Consider the following 21,347-nt stretch of genomic DNA (forward strand, 5'->3'; position numbering starts at 1 on the left):
TGAATCTCTTAGGGGAAAAAAATAATTATTTTTTTAAAGCCTTTAGAGGCAGAGCCAAGATGGAAGAGTAAAGGCAAAGACTCACCTAAGCACCTCCAAATTCTTTTAAATAATGATTATATATTATTGTCCTATAAGAAACAATCATCAGGATGATTTCAAAAAGATCTGTACAGACTTACATGAAGTAATGCTAAGTGAAGTGAGTAGAACCAAGAGAACAAGGTACAAAACAACAAGATTATATGATGATCAATTCTGACAAATGTGGCTCTTTTCAACAGCAAGGTGATTCAAGGACAGTCCCAATGGTCTTATATATAGAGCCATCTATACCCAGAGAGAGGACTATGGGGACTGAGTGTGAAACCCAACATAATATTTTCACCTTTTTTGTTGTTATTTGATTGCATTTTGTTTTCTTTCTCATTTTTTTCCTTTTTGATCTGACTTTTCTTGTACAGCAAGATAATTGTGGAAATATGCATAGAAGAATTGCACATGTTTAACATATTAGATTACTTGCCATCTAGGGGAGGGGATAGAGGGAAGGGAAGAAAAAAAATTTTGGAACACTTTGTAAAGGTGAATGTTGAAAATTATCTATGCACATATTTTGAAAATAAACAGTTTTAATAAAAAATAAATGAACAAATGATGATTCTGAGCACATTTTAGAATGTCAGAACCCATAAAAAAACAGAGTGAAACAATTTTCCAGCTGAACATAACTTGGAAAGTCAGCAGGCAAGGTCTTTTGCACCAGAATGAGAGTGTCACATAATTATAGCACAAGTGCCAGCAAAGCAGGAGCAGCCTAGGGCCTCTGACTCAGTGGCAATACTGGTAGTTTCCAGATGTCTCAATCCAGAGACGCTAATATGACTTGGAAAGTCAACAAGAAAAGTTTGTCTCACTAGAGAGGGCCTTGAGAAACCAGAAAGCCAAGAGAGAAAGGAGTATTTCTTTTTTAATAATGAGGAAAGATTCTGTTGCTTTACACACTAGAACTTACAGCCACAGTAGAGCTAGGACTCTCCTCAGAGTTCCAAGGTACAAAAGAGTGTTTGCAGTCAGGTCAGCTGAAAACAGCTGCACAAAGTCCCTGAACTTGGGATATTTCATTCTTCACTCTGAAAATAAAGTAATATTCTAACAGAGTTAAAAGTTGAATTTAAGAAGCTGGGAATATGAGTAGACAACAGAAAAAGTTTCTGACAATAGAAAGTTAATATGGTGACAAAAAAGATCAAAACACACAACTAAAAAGACAACAGTCAAAGCTCCTACCCCCAAAGCCTCCAAGAAAATAAGAACTGGTTTTAAATTTTTGCATGGAAAATCCCAAAAGAAATCTTGAAAATAAAATAAAAAACAAAATTGGCCAAATGGAAAAGAAGGTACAAAAGCACATTGAAGAAAATAATTCCTCAAAAATCAGAATTGAGCAAATGAAAGTGAATTATTTTATGAGAAATCAAGAAACAACAAAACAAAAAGAATGAAAAATTAGAGAACAATGTGAAATATATCATCAGAAAGAACAACAAAGTAGATTCAGGAGACACACAATTTAAAAAATATCGGTCTACATGAAAGCCACGATCAAAAAGAGCCTCAATACAATTGTTCAAGAAATTATTAAAGAAAACTCTTTTGATTTCTAGAACTAGAAGGTAACTGATGCTAAGTGAAATAAGCAGAACCAAGAGAAGATCATACACCATAACAAGATTATGTGATGATCAACTGTGAAGGACTTGACTTTTTTTTAACAATGAGATGATTCAAAGCAATTCCAATAGGTGCTTTCTTTCTCTCTCTATCTCTTTTTCTGTCTCTCTGTCTCTCTCTGTGTGTCTTTGTGTCTCTGTCTCTCTCTACCTCTCTCTTTTTGTGATGGAGACAGTCATCTGCACCTATAGAGAGAACTATGGGGATTGAATGTGAATCACAAAACAGTATTTTTACCTTTTAATTATTGATGTTTGTTTGCTTGATTTTTTTTCTTCCATGTTTTCCTAATGGTTTTTTCCCTTTTGATCTGATTTTTTTTTTTTTTGCATAGCATGACAAATATGGAAATATGTTTAGAAGAACTACACATGTTTAACATATATTGGATTGTTTGCTGTCTTGGGGAGGGGGAAGGGAAGAGAGGGGAAAAAATTTTAAACACAAGATTTTGCAAAGGTGAATGTTGAAAACTATTTTTGCATGTGTTTGGAAAAATAAAATATTGTTAAAATTAAAAAAGAAAAGGAAAGAAAGAAAAAAATCTATCCATTGCCTCCTGAAAGATTCTAAAATGAAAATTCCCAGGAAATATTATAGCCTAATTCTAGAGCTCTCAGAGCAAGAAGAAAATATTGCAAGCATCCAGAAACAATTCAAGTATAGTGGAGCCACAATCAGGATAGAGGAATTGCAAGTATTTATGATTTAAAAAAAAGACCAGAGCAGAATTGAAAATTTGATTTTCAAATATAGAACTTAGAAGTATAAAAAAGTAATCAGGAAAGAGATATAACCGACTTGATATAAGATTTATCTCTTTACATTCCTACATGGGAAGATGATACTAGTAACTTATTAGAATCTTTCTCATTATTAAAGCAATTAGAAGTAGTATATTTAGAAGGCATAGATGTGAGTTAAATATGAAGGCATAGTATCTGAAAAAATAAAATTAAAGGGTGAGAGGAATAAAGTAGGAGAAAGGGAAAGGGAGAAGTGGAATGATGAAAATTATCTGAAGAAAAAAAAAAAAAAAAAAAAAAAAGCTTTTACAATGTTGGGGAAGAGAATGAATCTTACTCTCATCAGAATTGGCCCAAAGAAGAAACAGCATACACACTTAACATGGGAATAGAAACATATAATAAAATAGAATGTATAATAAAAAATATATATACAACATATAGAATAGAAATATACAATACAATAGAATAGAAAGACACAGTAATGATGGAGGGTGACAGAAGGGAAGGAATATTGGAGGAGGGGGAATATAAATAGCAATAATAATTGGGGAAAGAATTTGGGCTTTTTTTATTTTTAATAATATCTTTTTTTATAATACATGCAAAGATAAATTTCAATATTCACCCCTGAAAAACCTTGTGTTCCAAATTTTTCTCCCTCCCTTCCCCCAATCCTTTCCCTAGAAAGCAAGTAATCTAATATATGTTAAATATGTGCAATTCTTATATATATATATATATATGTATATATATATACATATATATACATATATATATATATATATTTCCAAATTCATCAAAATGTACAAGAAAAAAAAGGGGGGGGAGAATGAGAAAGGAAAAAAAAACAAGAAAACAACAAGAAAAAAGGTGGAAATACTATGTTCTGACCCACATTAATTACCTAGTGGAAAGAATTTTGAAGCAAGATTCTCTGATGAAGGTCTCATTTCTCAAAGGCACATAGGGAACTGAATCAAATTTATTAAAAAAAAAAAAAAAAAAAAAAAGTCATTCCCCAGTTGATAAATTAAACAGAGATATGAACTGTGCCTAAAGGGCTATAAAATCATGCACATTCTTTGACCTACAATACCACTACTAGGCATGAAACCCAAAAGAGATTTTTTTTTTTAAATTAAAAAGGACTATATATATATATATATATATACAACTTCTCTTTTCTCAAGGGAAGGAATTAGAAATTAAGGAGACCCATCAATTGGGAAATGGCAACAAATTGTATGTGATTATGATGGAATTCTATGAGAAATGATGAGAAGCATTGTCTCAGAAAAACATGGAAGTCCTCCATGAATTCAAGCAAAGTGAAATGTACTGTGTGCAAAGTAATACCAATGTGGAATGATCAGCTATAAATGACTTTGCTATTCTCAGCAATACAATGATCTACTACTATTCTGAAGGACTTATAATGAAAAATATCATCCATACCCCATGGAAGAACTGTTTGTGTTTGAATACAAACTGAAGCATGCTCTTTAAAAAAAATAAAACTTTTTTGAAGACTTGGGGGGGCAGAAGAGAGGGGAGAATCTATGTTGGAGTTTTTTTTCACAACATGACTTTTATGAAAATGTTTTTTATAACTTCATATGTATCTTTTTAAGGGGAATAGAGGTAGGGAGAAAGAGAGGAAATCTGAAACTCAAAGTTTAAAAACAAATATAAAAAATGTTTTACATGTAACTGGGAAAAATTAAAAGATAGTATTTTTTAAAATGTTCTGTTCTAAAAATTTTGAAATTTTAAAAATAATTCCAAAGCACCATAAACATAAAGATAAGAAATAACATATAAATAGAAGATAAACATAAGAAATAATAAACATAAAAATGCTAAAAATCACTAATAATAACAGAAATCTAAGTTAAAGCAATTCTCACATTAAGCAATTTGGTAATGCTGATAAAAGACAAAAGTAGCATTGAAGGATGGTGAAAAGATAAGCATGCCTCTAAATAGTGGAGTGTTAGGAGTCTTACAAGATTCTAAGTAACTGGAATGAATGGAGACAATAATTATCTAATTCAGTATGATTGATCTGATACTACAAGGAGATGATATGAGCCAGAACTTGAAAAAAGGTACTTATGTACTTAGTTCACACCTTTAAAGGAGTTCATACCTTTAAAGGAGTTCGCTCATTGGTTCACGCATTAGACTTCACACCTTTAGAGAGCAAATAAAAGAACAAGCCCACTGGGAGGAGATTCAGAATCAGGATTCAGTCTAGGAGGGAACTTCGGGAATGGATTTTGGGAGATTCACAACTAGGATTGATTTCTGGGAGATTCACAAGGCTGAAACCCACAAGCCCACATTCTGAGATTCAGAGCCAAGATTCATTTCCAACTTCTACCTTTGTGCTGTATGGAGACATTCGGACAAGAGCTCTCCGGGAACCAAGGAGAGAGATAGGCCTCTAAGAAAAATAACAGGGCCCAAGGAAGGAGACAAGACTTGAAGGAGAAAATAAAGGATTTGGACTTTAACTCCTGGCTGTATTTGGAACTGAACTAAAAACTAAGGCTGCCTTCAGAAGCTCCCCAAGAAACCTGCACACAGAGATTACAATTTAAAGAAGAACATTAAAGTGGAGTTGTAAATTGGTCACATTACTATGGAAAACTAATTGTGAAAATAAACAAAATAACAACTAGCCCCCTTAGATAAAGAGTAAATCCAATATAGAAACCCTAAAGGAATAAAAAAAGACTTAAAAAGATTCAGTGATAAAAAATCCCCAGAAGGAAGAAAAGGAAAAAAATAGATACAAAGGAAAAAGCCTCAACACAATACTGTGAAAAGAAAAAAAATCCCCTGAGGCATAAAAGTAAAAGTAAAAGTCCTTGGTACTTTATAAACAACTAGGTGGTTAGAAAAAAGCCACAAGAAGAAGAAATCCCCCAAAGGAAGGAAAAAACAGAAGTTTTAGGGGAAACACAAACTGATTATAAAAGAAAACAATCTTAACATGAGATGAATAAAAAGTCCTTTTTCCCTTACTCTCACTCAAAGAAAATGGCTTATTACACCAGAGAGCAAACATTAAAGAAAACACTTCTCTCTTTCAAAGGAAAGGATGTCACCTAAGATCAATCACAGGAAAGAAATCTGGTATACATAAGTGAAAGAAAAGTCAGAAATAGAAGAAAAATTCAATAGATTTGGAATAGAAAATGCCACTAGCATCCAAAGAGAGAGCTATGAAGATTGAAAATGGATCAAAGTATAATATTTTCTTTTGGATGAGAGCTATGGAGATTGAAAGTGGATCAAAGTATTTTCTTTCTTTTTGGGGGGGGGTTGTTTTTTGTTTTTTTTTGTTTTTTGTAATTTTTTTCCCTTTTGGTCTGATTTTTTTTTTTTTTTACACAATGTAAAAATATGGCAATTTTTTAAATTTATTTTTAAAATATTTAAAAAAATTTTTAAATTATTGTATATGTATAACCTATATCAGACTGCCTGCTATTTTGGGAAGGGGGTAGGTAAGGGAGAGAGGGGAAAAAATAGAACACAAAACTTTTTTTTTTTAGCTTTTTTATTTTCAAAACATATGTATGCATAAATAGCTTTCAACATTCACCCTTGCAAAACCTTATGTTCCAAAATCATTCTCCCTTCCTTCCCCCCCCCTTAAACAAGTAATCCAATATTAGTTAGACATGTGCAATTCCTCTCTACATATTTCTGCAATTATCATGCTGCAAAAGAAAAATCAGATCAAAAGGGGGGTGGGGGATGACAAAGAAAATAAAATGCAAGGAAACAACAACAAAAAGTGAAAATGCTATGCTGTAATCCACACTCAGTTCCAACAGTTCCCTCTCTCTGGTTTAGATGGCTCTCTTCATCACAAGTCAATTAGAATTGGCCTGAACCATCTCATTGTTATGAGCCATGTCCATCAGAATTGATCTTCCTATAATCTTCTTGTTGCTGTGCACAATGATCTCCTGGTTCTGCTCATTTCACTTTGTATTAGTTCATGTAAGTCACTCTAGTCTCTCTGAAATCATTCTGCTAGTTGTTTCCCATAGAACAATAATATCCCATAACATTCATATATCATAATTCACTCAGACATTCTCCAACTGATGGGCATCCAGTCAGTTTCCAGTTTCTTGCCACTACAAAAAGGACTTCCACAAACATTTTTGCACATATGGATCCCTTTTTCCTTCTTATCTCTTTAGGATACATGCCCAGGAGAGACACTGCTGGATCAAAGAGAATGCACATTTTTAGAGCCCTTTGGGCATAGTTCCACATTGCTCTCCAGAATGGATAGATTAGTTCACAACTCCACCAACAATTATTAGTGTCCCAGTTTCCCACATACCCTCTAACATTTATCATTATTTTTTGCTGTCGTCTTAGCCAATCTGAGAAGTGTATAGTGGTACCTCAGAGTTGTCTTAATTTGCATTTCTCTGATCAATAGTGATTGAGAACATTTTTTCATGTAAGTAGAAATGGTTTTAATTTCTTTATCTGAAAATTGTCTGTTCATATCCTTTGACCATTTATCAACTGGGGAATGGTTTGTATTCTTATAAATTTGAGTCAGTTCTCTATATAGTTTAGAAATGAGGTCTTTATCAAAAGCCTTGGATGGAACACAAAATCTTACATAAATGAATATTGAAAACTGTCTTTAGAGTCAGGTAGATGGCACAGCGGATAGAAGGAGGAAGGAAAGAAGGAAGGAAGGAAAGAAGGAAGAAAGAAAGGAAGGAACGGAATGAAGGAGGAAGAAAGGAAGAAAGGAAGGGAGGGAGGGAAGGTAAAAGGGAGGGAGAAAGAGGAGGGTAAAAGAAAGGGAAGGAGGGAGGAAAGAAGTGAGGAAGGGAGGAAGGAAGGAAAATTTAATTCTATTGAGGGGAAAAAAAGAGGGGAAAAAGAGAAAAGAAAAAAAGAAAAGGCAAGAGTAAAAACCTAAATAGAGTCCTATTAATCCCAGAGTATAGGGAAAGATTCCCCTGGGCAAAGGAAAGGTCCTCCATTTGAATTGATTACCATAGTAGGAGAGACTTAGAACTCAAGACCTGAGGTTTCAATGATAAAATAGGAGGAGGGGGAAAAAAGAAAGGAAATAGGGAGAAAAAAGACTTTTATGATGCCAACAATGACTAAGACACAAACCCAGAAGAAAATATATCAAAAACACCTACACTCAAAACTTTTTTAAAGAAGAAAAAAGAAAGAAAAAAAGAAAAGCTTGCTCTAAAGAACAACTAGAATTCTTTGTGATAATGGTGTAAGAATTTTTTAAGGATATTATAAAACAGGCAGCAGCAAGAGACAGAAAGAGAAATTTCATTTCAAATAACCATAGACCATATAAAATATTTGGACGTCTACTTGTCAAGACAAATTCAGGAATTATATGAAGGCAATTACAAACACTTGTCACATAAAGTCTGATCTAAATAATTGGAAAAATATCAATTGCTCATGGGTAGGACAAGCTATTATCATAAAAATGACAATTTTACCTAAATTGATCTATTTATTTAATGCCATACCAATCATACTACCAAAAAATTATTTTCAAGAGCTAGAAAAAAAAAATCTTTAAAAAATTCATCTGGAGGAACAAAAGTTCAACAATATCGAGAATTAATTTAAAATAAAATAAAAACATGCCAACATAGCCATACCAGATCTAAAACTATATCATAAAGCAACTACATTGAAAAACATTTGACTTGACCGACAGGATGATTTCAGAAAGGCCTGGAGAGACTTATATGAACGGATGCTGAGTGAAATGAGCAGGACCAGGAGATTATTATATACTTCAACAACAATACTAAATGATGATCAATTCTGATGGACATGACCCTCTTCAACAATGAGATGAACCAAATCAATTCCAATAGAGCAGTAATGAATTGAACCAGCTATATCCATCTCTAGGAGATGACTATGAACCTCTACATAGAATTCCCAATCCCTCTATTTTTGTCCGCTTGCATTTTTTATTTCCTTCACAGGCTAATTGTGCACTATTTCAAAGTCCGATTCTTTTTGCACAGCAAAATAACTGTTTGGACATATGTACATATATTGTAGTTAATTTATACTTTAACATATTTAACATGTATTGGTCAACCTACCATCTGGAGAAAGGGGGTGGAGGGAAGGAGGGGAAAATTTGGAACAAAAGGTTTGGCAATTGTGAATGCTGTAAAATTACCCCTGCATATGTCTTGTAAATAAAAAGCTATGATTTAAAAAAAAAAAAGAAAAGAAATTATAACATAAAGTACACATATTACATCCCCAATGATTTTAAGTAAATGAGGATCAGAGAAAAAAAAAAAAAAAAAAGAAAAATATTTGACTTATTGGCTAAGAAATAAAGTGGTGAATCAGTGGATCAATTAGGTAAACAAGACATAGTAGTAAATGATCATAGTAATCTATTGTTTGATAAACTCAAAGAATCTTGAGTTTTATTGAGATAAATATTCATTATTTGACAAAAAGTGCTGAGAAAACTGGAAAATAGTATGACAGAAACTAGGTATAGAGCAATCTCACACTCTATACCAAGATAAGGTCCAAATGAGCACATGATTTAGACATAAAGTGTGATACCATAAGAAAATTAGGAGAAAAAAGTTATCAAACTGTGCATACCCTTTGACCCAGCATTGCTGCTATTGGGCTTATATCCCAAAGAAATACTAAAGAGCGGAAAGGGACCTGTATGTGCCAAAATGTTTGTGGCAGCTCTTTTTGTAGTGGCTAGAAACTGGAAGATGAATGGATGTCCATCAATTGGAGAATGGTTGGTTAAATTATGGTATATGAAGGTTATGGAATATTATTGCTCTGTAAGAAATGACCAGCAGGAGGAATACAGAGAAGCTTGGAGAGACTTACATCAACTGATGCTGAGTGAAATGAATAGAACCAGAAGATCGCTGTACACTTCAATGCTGTATGAAGAGGTATTCTGAAGGAAGTGGAAATCTTCAACATAAAGAAGATCCAACTCACTTCCAGATGATCAATGATGGACAGAAATAACTACACCCAGAGAAGGAACACTGGGAAGTGAATGTAAATTGTTAGCACTACTGTCTATCTACCCAGGTTACTTATACCTTTGGAATCTAACTTATACCTTTGGAATCTAATACTTAATGTGCAATAAGAAAATGGTATTTACACACATATATTGTATCTAGGTTATATTGTAACACATGTAAAATGTATGGGATTGCCTGTCATGGGGGGAGGGAGTGGAGGAAGGGGGGGATAATTTGGAAAAAATGAATACAAGGAATAATGTTATAAAAAATTGCTCAGGCATATATACTGTGGAAAAAAATTCTAAATAAAAAAAAAAAAAAAAGAAAATTAGGAGAGCAAAATATGGTTTACCTGTTTCTATAAAAAATAAAAAATTATGACAAAACAAGAAGAGAGAGAGCATTATGAAATGAAAAATGAATAATATTAATTACATTGAATTTTTTTTTTTTTTGAGGCTGGGGTTAAGTGACTTGCCCAGGGTCACACAGCTAGGAAGTGTTAAGTGTCTGAGACCAGATTTGAACTCGGGTCCTCTTGAATTCAAGGCCGGTGCTCTATCCACTGTGCCACCTAGCTGCCCCTAATTACATTGAATTTTAAAAACAATTTTACAAAAAAAAATTTACAAAAAAAATTTTACAAACAAAACTAATTGCAACCAGGGGTATGAAAATTTTTAGAGCCAGTGTTTTTGATAAAGGCTCATTTCTAACATATAAAGAATGTTTTTTAGTGACTCATTGATAAAATTGTTGTACTGTAGTCAGCAAAAAATGTGTATATTTCTGCTTTCCTGAATTTGTGAATTCATTATGTCTTAAGTCATGATCAATATTTGTAATTGTGTCACAAATAACTCAGAAATATGTATGTTCCTACCTATTCCTATTCAATAACTTAGGTCTATCACATCTAATTTTCTAAAATTTTCTTACCTTTTATTTTTTCCCCAAGTTATATTTATCTGGAGGTAAATTAATGCTTCAGCACTAGTCCTTTAGGGCTTTGGATCATCAGACTTTTGTGAATAGCTAGATTAATTCACAGTTCTTCATTAAACAATATTGCTGTTACTGTGTACAATGTTCTCCAGGGTCTGTTCACTATGCATTAATCAGTTCATACAACTGTTTCCAGATTTATATACCACAAGTTGTTTAGCCATTCTCCAATTGTTGGGCATCCATTAATTTCCAATTCTTAGCCACCATATACAATGCCACTATAAATATTTTTGTACAAATTATTTTGGGGATATACAGCTAGCAATGGTTCTGCTGGATCAAAAGATATGTACAGTTTGATTGTCCCTTGGGCATAGTTCCAAAATGTTCTTCAAAAATGATTGGAGCAATTCACAATTCCCCAATAGTGAATTACTGTCCATTTTCCTGCATCCGCATAACATTTAACATCTTCCTTTTGTCATATTAGCCTCTCTGGTAGATGTAAATTAGTACCTCAGAGTTGTTTTAATTTGTCTCTGATAAATAGTGATTTAGAACATTTTTTCATGACTACAGATAACTTCGATTCCTTTGTCTGAAAACGGTCTATTCATATTCTTTCACATTTATCAATTGGGGAATGACTTGTATTTTTATAAATTTGATTCCGTTGTCTATATATATTTGAGAAATGAGACTTTTCACAGAAATATTTATTGAAAATAAATTGATAGCATTGCTTTTGTTTTTTACAAGACAATTTTTAAATTTATATTATCAGGGGAAAAGAAGGAAGGGAAGGAGAATAATTTGGAATACAAGGTTTTGAAAAAGTGAATGATGTTATTAATCAGGGAAATGCAAATTAAGTCATATCTTAGATACCACTACACACCTGTCAGATTGGATAAAATGATAGGGAAAGATAATGCGGAATGTTGGAAGGGATGTGGGAAAACTGGGACACTGATACATTATGGTGGTATTGTGAATACATCCAGCCATTCTGGAGAATGATTTGGAACTATGCTCAAAAAGTTATCAAACTGTGCATATCCTTTGATCCAGCAGTGTTACTACTGGATTTATATCCCAAAGAGATTTTAAAGAAGGGAAAGGGACCTGTATGTGCAAGAATGTTTGTGGCAGGCTTCTTTGTAGTGGCCAGAAACTGGAAATTGAGTGGACGCCCATCAATTGGAGAATGGCTGAATAAATTGTAGTATATGACTATTATGGAATATTTTTGTTCTGTAAGAAATGACCAACAGGATGATTTCAGAAAGGCCTGGAGAGACTTAGATGAACTGATGCTGAATGAAATGAGCAGGACCAGGAGATCATTATATACTTCAACAATACTATATAATGATCAATTCTGATGAATGTGGCCATCTTCAACAATGAGATGAACCAAATCAGTTCCAATAGAGCACTAATGAATTGAACCAGCTATACCCAGAGAAAGAACTCTGGGAGATGAAAGAACTCCCAATCCCTCTATTTTTGTCTGCCTGCATTTTTTATTTCCATCACAGGCTAAATTGTACACTACTTCAAAACCCCAATTTTTTTTGCACAGCAAAATAACAGTATGGACGTGTATACATATATTGTAGTTAATTTATACTTTAACATATTTAACATGTATTGGTCAACCTGCCATCTGGGGGAAGAGGTGGGGGGAAGGAGGGAAAAAGTTGGAGCAAAAAGTTTTGCAATTGTCAATGCCGAAAAATTGCCCATGCAAATATCTTGTAAAATAAAGATACAATGAATAAATAGCTGTAATAAAATAAATAGCTATAAAGAAAATAAATAAATAATTAAAAAATGAATGTTGAAAACTATCTTTGCATGTATTTGGAAAAAATAAAAAATATTATAAAAAAATAATAAAGTCCAATCTCAGACTCACTTTAAATTTTTTTTAATAAATTAACTGAAGCATAATGCATCCTAACAATTTTTCAGCAACTTCTAAATCTTTTTCAATATTCTTTGTTATTCCCTAGCACTTTTTCTCTTTTATCTACAGCTATAGTTATTGTGTGATGAATTTTTGTATTTCAATTCTTTTTTAAAGCTCTAAATTATGGGGCAGCTAAGTGGCACAATGGATAGAGCACAAGCCTTGAAGTCAGAAGAATCTGAGTTAAAATCTGACCCTGGGCAAATTACTTAACCCCAATTGCTTCAGGGAAAAAAAAAACTGCATTAATAAAAATTTAAAATTTATATAATCAAAATTGTCTACATTACAATTTTATAATGTTTATATAACTACTGTCCCAAATTCCCTTGATCCAGAAATCTGACAAACTATTTCCATGCTCTTAATTTGCTTACGGTATCACCCTTTAGGTATAAATCATTTACTCACTTTTATCTTGGTAAAAGGTGTGAGATGTTAGTCTATCCCTAGTTTCTGCCATAACTTTTCCAATTTTCCCAGCAGTTTTTGTCAGTTTGATAAACCCAAGAAGCTCTTTTGAGTTTATCATAGATTAGATTACTATGTTCTTTTATAATGTAATTTATAACATATTCCACTCAATCATCTTTTTATTTCTTAACCAGTAGCAAATTGTTTTGATGATAACCAACTTATAGTTTTAGATCTGGCATGTCATTTTTTTCATGGATTCTTTTGATATCCTTGAGCTTTTATTCCAGATGAATTGCTAATAATATCTACTAGCTCTATAACATAATTTTTTGAAAAGTTTTCTTGATATGGCATTTTACAAATAGATTATTTTAGGTAGAATTTTCATTTGCATCATATTGGCTTGGCCTACCCATTAGCAATTGATAATTTTCCAGTTGTTTAGACCTATTAGTTTGAGATGTTTTACACTTATGCTGATATGGTTCCTGGATTTATCTTAGCAGGTAAACTCCCAAGTATTTTATATTGTCTACAGTAATTTGAAATGGAATTTCTCCTATTTCTAGCTGCAGAACCTAAGTCAAATATGTAGAAATGCTAAAAATTTGTGTGGGTTAATTTTGTAACCTGCAATTTTCCTAAAGTTGTTAAAAATTTCAAATAGTTTTTAAGTTAATTATCTAGGATTTGGTTTTGTTTCCTCATTGTCTATCCGAATTCCTTTCTTTCCCTTCTATTATTATAATTAACATTTCTAGTACAATATTAAGTAAAAGAGATAATAATGTACATCCTGGCTTCAATCCCAATGGTATTCGGAAGGCTTATAAATTATTTCCAACACATATATTTGCTGATCATCAATTTAAATTTTAACTATCACTTCAAAGTAAGATCCATTTATTCCTAGACTCATTAGTGTTTTCAATAGGAATGAATATTTTGTCAAAGCTTGCACCTATTGAGATAATCATAATTTCTTAGTTTTGTTATTGATATAATCAAATATGCTGATAGTTTTCCTGATTTTGAACAACTAGCCCTGCATTTAATTGATATGGTACCAATACCACCTAATCATAACGTATGATCATTGTGAAATTTATTGCTAGTATTTTATTTAAAATTTTGCATCAATATTAGGGAAATTGGTCTACAATTTTGTTTTGGCTCTTTTTGCTTTGGGTATCAATACATTTGTGTCCTAAAAGCAAATTTAACAGAACTTCACATATTTTTCAAATATTCCAAAAATTTAGTATTGGGATTGTTCTTTAAAGATTTGATATAATTCATTTATATCATTATGGTCCTGCAGTTTTTCCTTAGGAAATTCAATGTTTTCTTCAATTTTTTTTTTTCCTTAGATTGGGCTAAGCATTTATTTTCTTTTGTTAATCTGGATAATATATTTTATAGATATTCATCTATTTAATTTAGATGAGTGTCAAATTTATTAGCATATAAATATCTTACTAGCAAAATAATTGTCTTAATTTCTTCATTGGTGGCAAGTTCATTCTTTTTACTTTTGACACTGGTAATTTGGATTTCTTTCCTTTTTTAAAAATCAAATTAACAGTTTATATATTCTCACCCCCCCCCAAAAAAAAAGTCACCTAATTAGGTCAAATCAGTTTTTTTACATTGTTTTATTACTCTCTCCATTGATTTTCAGTATTTCCAATTTGGTGCTTAATTGGAGATTTTTAATTTGTCCTTGTTTTAGTTACATGCCCAGTTCACTAACCTGTTTTTTTCTCTGACATAGAGACGTGAATTTTCTCCTAAAGGCCACTTTTGCTACCCATAAATTTTGATGAAAATAAAAAAAAAAAAAAAATCATTGTTGCCATTTTCTTTAATGCAATTATTGTTGCTATGACCCACTTTGATGCACTTGGGGTTTTTTTAAACATTAAATTGTTTTATTTCCAATTAATTTTTAATCTCTCCATTTTCCATTATTGAATATATTTTTATTGCAATACAACCTGAAAGTATTCTATTTCTGTCGTTTTTTGATAGATGCCATGTATTCCTGATAAAAAAAGGTCTATTCCTTTCTCTCACCACTCAATTTTCTCCAAGTATCTACCATATCTAACTTCTCCAGAATTCTATTTACCTCATTAGCCTCTTTATGTTGGATTTATCTAATTCTATGCTCAAAATGTTACCAACTGTGCATCCCCCTTTGACCTAGTAGTGTTTCTATTGGACTTATATTCCAAAAGAGATCTTAAAGGAGGGAAAGGGACCCATATGTGCAAAAATGTTTGTGGCAGTCCTCTTTGCAGTGGCAAGAAACTGGAAGTGGAAGCTCATCAATTGGAGAATGGCTTAATAAGTTATAGTATATGAATGCTATGGAATATTGTTCTGTAACAGGATGATTTCAGAGGCCTAGAGAGTGTTATGGGAACTGATGCTAAGAGACATGAGCAGAACCAGATAATATGATCAAAATTGATGGATGTGGAACTGATAGATTTTTTTGATCCATCTCTACTTGTGTTACTTCATTTAAGAATTAATTTAAGAATGATTTGAGAAAAATCTGATGAGTTTCAAATGAACTGTATGAAATGACTCGTAATGAGGTAAGTAGAGCCAAGCAAACAATTGATACTTATAATTGAACTAATACAAAGAAGGGGAATATTGGATTTGGAACAGTTAAACTATAAACCTAATCACCTTCCCTTCACCAGGGAGTGGGATAGAAGATAAAACCTAGGCTTTCTACCTGTTAGAGAAGTAAATGTGAATATGTGATACTTTTATAAGTAAATATTTCTGTGAAAAAGCTAAATAAATGGATAAACAGATAAATGAGCAAATGAACTTGAATTTTAATGTATAAATTATAAAGGCATAATTCTCTTCAGGAATATAATTGTCCTCCTACAGGGTAATTACTATGGTATTAAAAACATTAGGTATCAATAATGAAATGAACAATAAAATTGCTCTATTTTAAAACTTAAGGTTTAAGGATTTGCTTTATACTATTATGTGATTGTAACCACAGGCAAACTGATTAGTTATGAAAGGTGATTGAAAAATAAGATTCAAATTTTTACATCAAAACTTTCACATAACATCTTAGGGAATATCATTAACTAAAACTTTTAAAAAAATCTTTCTATACAATTCTGGGCCAAGTGGCACTCCCTTCTGAAATCCTGCTGAATGAAGGTGGGTTGACCAACCATTCCAACTAGGTCCACTACAAATTTAAGTCACATCATTTCAAAAGCTTCTTACTCTTGTAGTTCTCCCTTATTCACTGCCTCATTCATTCTATGGCTGCTCTTCCTCAAAACTCCGCTCTCAATCTGCTCAGCTGAGAACAATGTCTCATATTTTCATCCAGACCCTCCTAATTCTTCTGTTCCTAAAAAATGCTGTATACTTTTAAATTAAGGGTTCACCATGGCTGAAATGTTGACCTTTCCCATGATTCTGGGATCCTTAGGAGACCTTTTCCTGTTCACTCTAAATGATAGTTGATAAAGTTTTGCATATGCGTCATATTTTCTATATAGTGAATTGTGTATGTCTTTTTTTTTTTTTTTTGAGGCTGGGGTTAAATGACTTGCCCAGGGTCACACAGCTAGCTAGCAAGTTAACAATCTAATCGCAGGATAGTCAAGTTTCTACCCAACTCTCCACTTGTTCCAAATCTTACTCAGAACTTCCACAGGTTTGCAAATTTGTAAATTTACTGAAAGCTCCCTCTCATCCCTTATCTAAACATTCAAATCCACTCCTTTTGTACATACCATCCCTTTCAGCAGCATGGACCACTCAGCCATAATTTTAAAAAAATTTCTACTTGCTCCATCTATTGCCAAGTAGCTAATGCCCTCTCATTTTAAAACTTTTTAAGAAAGCTGTCTCCGGAGACTCATCTCTTCAATTTGACTTCCAAACGCATTCAGCTGAAATTGCTTTCTCCAATGTTATCAATGATCTATCATCAACTGCCATTTCTCAATGCTCGATACCAAACCTCTCCCAATATTTACTAATGAATTCCTTCCACTGACATTTACCCTGTGTTTCTGTGATAATGAACTCAATTTCTGATGTAAACTCTTGTCTGGCCATTTCTCAGTATCCAGAGGACCATAATTCTTATCAATTTCAAAGAATTTTAGAGGTGCCTTTAACTACAGAAGTTCAATTCTTATCTTTATATTGATCCACATTTCCAAATCTTCATCTCTAATCCTTCTGCCAGGAGGACTTCCGGCCAAGATGGCGGCGTGGAGGCAGACAGCTGCTTGAGCTCCTCGTTTTCTCTCAGAACTTACTTCATGACAAGCCTCTGACTTAATGCTTGACCCAGAAAGAAATCCACAAATTATCACCAAGAGAAGACATCCTTGAAAGTCGCCAGAAAAGGTCTGTGTTTGTTCAGGGGAGGGTCAATCAGACTGGGCGCAGACTGAGGGCAGACAGCCAGAGCAAGACAGGCAGCTCACACAGCTCAGACCGGAGGGGGAGGGGTGTGATCTCTGCCGTTTCTGTGAAAGGGCTTTTGCCCCAGTGTGGATGCTCCGTCTTGGCAGCAAGCCAGGAGCAGCAGAGAGGGTGTAAACACTGGAGGTGAAGATTAAAACCCCAGAAAGCCAGCGTCTCTCAGAGCCCGGCCACCCCCAACCCCCACCTGGACTGACTCAGTGCGTTCTCAGAGCCTCAGAGCGCAGACTCAGTACAGTCATTGCTGTTCTGTTAGTGGCTCTCTGCTGCCCTACCCCCAGTCTGTAGAGGAAGCCCATTAATAACATCCAGCCCTATCCCCCGCAAAACAGACCAATTGTTTCTCTTGTCAGTTTGTTTTCTTTGATTCCTACTCTGACAAAATGAACAAAAAATTCAAAAGGGCTCTAACCATTGACAGCTTCTGTGTGGAGAGGGAGCAGACTTCAAATGCTGAGGAGACTAGGAACAGAATGTCCCCAGATGTATCCCCTGGGAGGGATATAAGCTGCTCCTCAATACAAAAGAACCTCATAGAGGAAATCAAAAAGGCTCTCACAAGAGAGCTGGAAGAGAAATGGGAAAAGGAAAGGGAAGCTTGGCAAGAGAGCCTGGAGAAGTCATCCCATGCATTCAAAGACAGAATGGATAAAGAAATCAAATCATTGAGAAACAAGATTAGTGAGCTGGAAAAGGTAAACAACTCCAAGGAAAACAGGATTAGTGAGCTGGAAAAGGTAAACAACTCCAAGGAAAACAGGATTAGAGAGCTGGAAAAAGAAATCAGCTCTCAAAAAAATAAAATGGATAAAATGGAAAAAAATTCCATAGAAGATAAAAACTCAATTGGACAATTACAAAGAGATATAAAAAAAGTGAGTGAAGAAAATACATCATTGAAAATTAGACTGGAACAAGTAGAAATGAATGACTCAAGGAGAAACCAAGAGGGAGTCAAGCAAAACCAGAGAAATGAAACAATTGAAAAGACTGTCAAGTACCTTACCAGAAAGACAACAGACCTGGAAAACAGATCCAGGAGAGACAATTTGAGAATAATCGGACTCCCTGAAAAATGGGAGGAAAAAGAGCTTGGACACCATTTTCGAGGAAATTATCAAAGAGAACTGCCCAGACGTTTTGGAAACAGAGGGTAAAATAGACATTGAGAAAATTCATCGATCACCTACTGAAAGGGACCCTAAAATCAAAACGCCAAGAAATATAGTGGCCAAGTTCAAGAACCATCAGACAAAGGAAAAGATATTAGAAGCTGCTAGAAAAAAACAATTCAGATATGGAGGATCCACAATAAGGATAACACAGGATCTAGCAGCATCCACATTAAAAGAACGCAGGGCCTGGAACATGATATTCCGAAAGGCTAAGGAACTTGGTATGCAGCCAAGAATAACTTACCCAGCAAGAATGAGCATCGTTTTCCAGGGAAGAAGATGGACATTTAACGAAATAAATGAATTCCATCTCTTTTTGATGAAAAAACCAGACCTACATAAGAGGTTTGATCTTCAAATACAGAACTCAAGAGACTTCTAAAAAAGGTAAAAAGAAATCTTGAGAACTATACTTCTGTCAAAAAAATATGTAAAGAACATATGTACAATTTGTCTTAGAAACTAGAGGTGGAAAGGAGATTATATCATAAAAAAGTATAAAGTGGTGGTACTACATCTCATGAAGAGGCAAAGGTAACCTATTATATCTGAGAGAAAGAAAGGAGGGAGATGAACATAGCGTGTATCAATAGACATATTCGATTTATGGTGAAACTTCTTCCACTTCATTGAAAAGTGAAAGGGAAGGAGTAAGCTAAGGGGAAGGGAATACAGTAATTTTGAGGAAAAGGGGTAAAATAAGAGGAGGATCTTTAAGGTGGGGGAGGGATCCTAAAAAGGGAGGGCTGTGAAAAGCAAGTGGTGTTTACCAGTTTAATACTGGATAGGAGGGTAAAAGGGAAGGAAAGGGGAAAAGCATAAGCAGGGGTTAATAGGATGGCAAGCAATATAGAATTAGTCCTTCTAACCATAAATGTGAATGGGGCAAACTGCCTCATAAAGAGGAAGCAGTTAGCAGACTGGATTAAAAGTCAGAATCCTACTATATGTTGTTTACAGGAAACACACCTGAAACAGGATGAGACATTCAAACTAAAAGTAAAAGGGTGGAGCAGAATCTATTATGCTTCAGGCAAAACCAAAAAAGCAGGAGTAGCCATCCTCATCTCAGATCAAGCAAAAACAAAAATTGATCTAATTAAAAGAGATAAGGAAGGGCATTATATCCTGCTAAAGGGAAGCATCAATAGTGAAGCAGTATCAATATTAAACATGTATGCACCAAGTGGTGCAGCATCTAAATTCTTAAAAGAGAAATTAAGAGAGCTGCAAGAGGAAATAGATAGCAAAACTATAATAGTGGGAGATCTCAACCTTGCACTCTCAGAATTAGATAAATCAAACCACAAAATAAATAAGAAAGAAGTCAAAGAGGTAAATAGAATACTAGAAAAGTTTGATATGATAGATCTTTGGCGAAAGCTAAATGGAGACAGAAAGGAATATACTTTCTTCTCAGCAGTTCATGGAACCTATACAAAAATTGATCATATACTAGGGCATAAAAACCTCAAAATCAAATGCAGTAAGGCAGAAATAGTAAATGCATCCTTTTCAGACCATAATGCAATCAAAATAACATTTAATAAAAAGCCAGGGGAAAATAGACCAAAAAATAATTGGAAACTAAATAATCTTATACTAAAGAATGATTGGGTGAAACAGCAAATCATAGACATAATTAATAACTTCACCCAAGAAAATGACAATAATGAGACATCATACCAAAATGTGTGGGATACAGCCAAAGCAGTAATTAGGGGAAGTTTTATATCTAATCCTTCTGCCAGTTCACAGATATCAAGCTAAACACAAAAAAATTTTTCCTTCTTTCCCATTTCCATCACAAACCTGAGGGTAACATCTTACCACCTTCCATCTCATCCAGGTTCAAAGTCTTGGAACCAACTCCTCTCACTCTGATCACATATTCAAGCAGTTATATTTCCTTCTGGACATTACTATACATTGCCTTACATCTGTTCACATAACTATTCCAGTTCAGGATCTGCTTGCATTTTTTCTGCCCACTCCCATGCAGCCTCTACAGAGATTCTTAACAATATGGGGCTACAGGTAGCCCATCCTCAATCTTCAATAGATTCCTGTTGCCCACACTGTATTGTTTGGAATTTCTTGGCCTGTCTTTCCAGGAAATGCTCGGCTCTAAGTCTAATCTAAGCTCAGTTTCCTTATCTGTAAAATAATTCCCACAAGTGTACAGGCTATACAAATGCCAGTTAATTCAGAGCAGAGATCATTTGTATCTGTCTTTTTTTTTTTTTTTTTTTTTTTTTTTTTTTTGAGGCTGGGGTTAAATGACTTGCCCAGGGTCACACAGCTAGGAAGTGTTAAGTGTCTGAGACAAGATTTGAACTCTGGTCCTCTGAATTCAAGGCTGGTGCTCTATCCACTGCGCCACCTAGCTGGCCCTGTCATTCTTAATACCAAGTATTTGATTTTTGTGACTAGAGGAATTTTGCCAACATAATAAACCTTCCTTCTGATAAGAAGATCGATGTGAAAATTCCTGTCAGTACATTTTGTTTGTTGCAAGGGGTTATAAAATTCTTCCTGAAGATGACCCAACTCTACAGCTTATTTCGGTGAAGACAAGGTATTATACACATGTCAACCCCAATCACAGTATTTGCTTGCATTTGGTTTTTGTGGAGGGGAGGCACAATTGGTTAAATTACTTGCCCAGGGTCACACAGCCAGGAAGTGTTAAATATCAGTTTGACCTCAGGTCCTCCTGGACTTCAGAGCTTCTACTGTGCCACCTAGCTGCCCCGTGGCCATATATTTTTAAAGAACTCAA

The sequence above is a fragment of the Sminthopsis crassicaudata genome, chromosome 5 (genome assembly GCF_048593235.1).
Source record: "Sminthopsis crassicaudata isolate SCR6 chromosome 5, ASM4859323v1, whole genome shotgun sequence".
Taxonomy (NCBI): domain Eukaryota; kingdom Metazoa; phylum Chordata; class Mammalia; order Dasyuromorphia; family Dasyuridae; genus Sminthopsis; species Sminthopsis crassicaudata.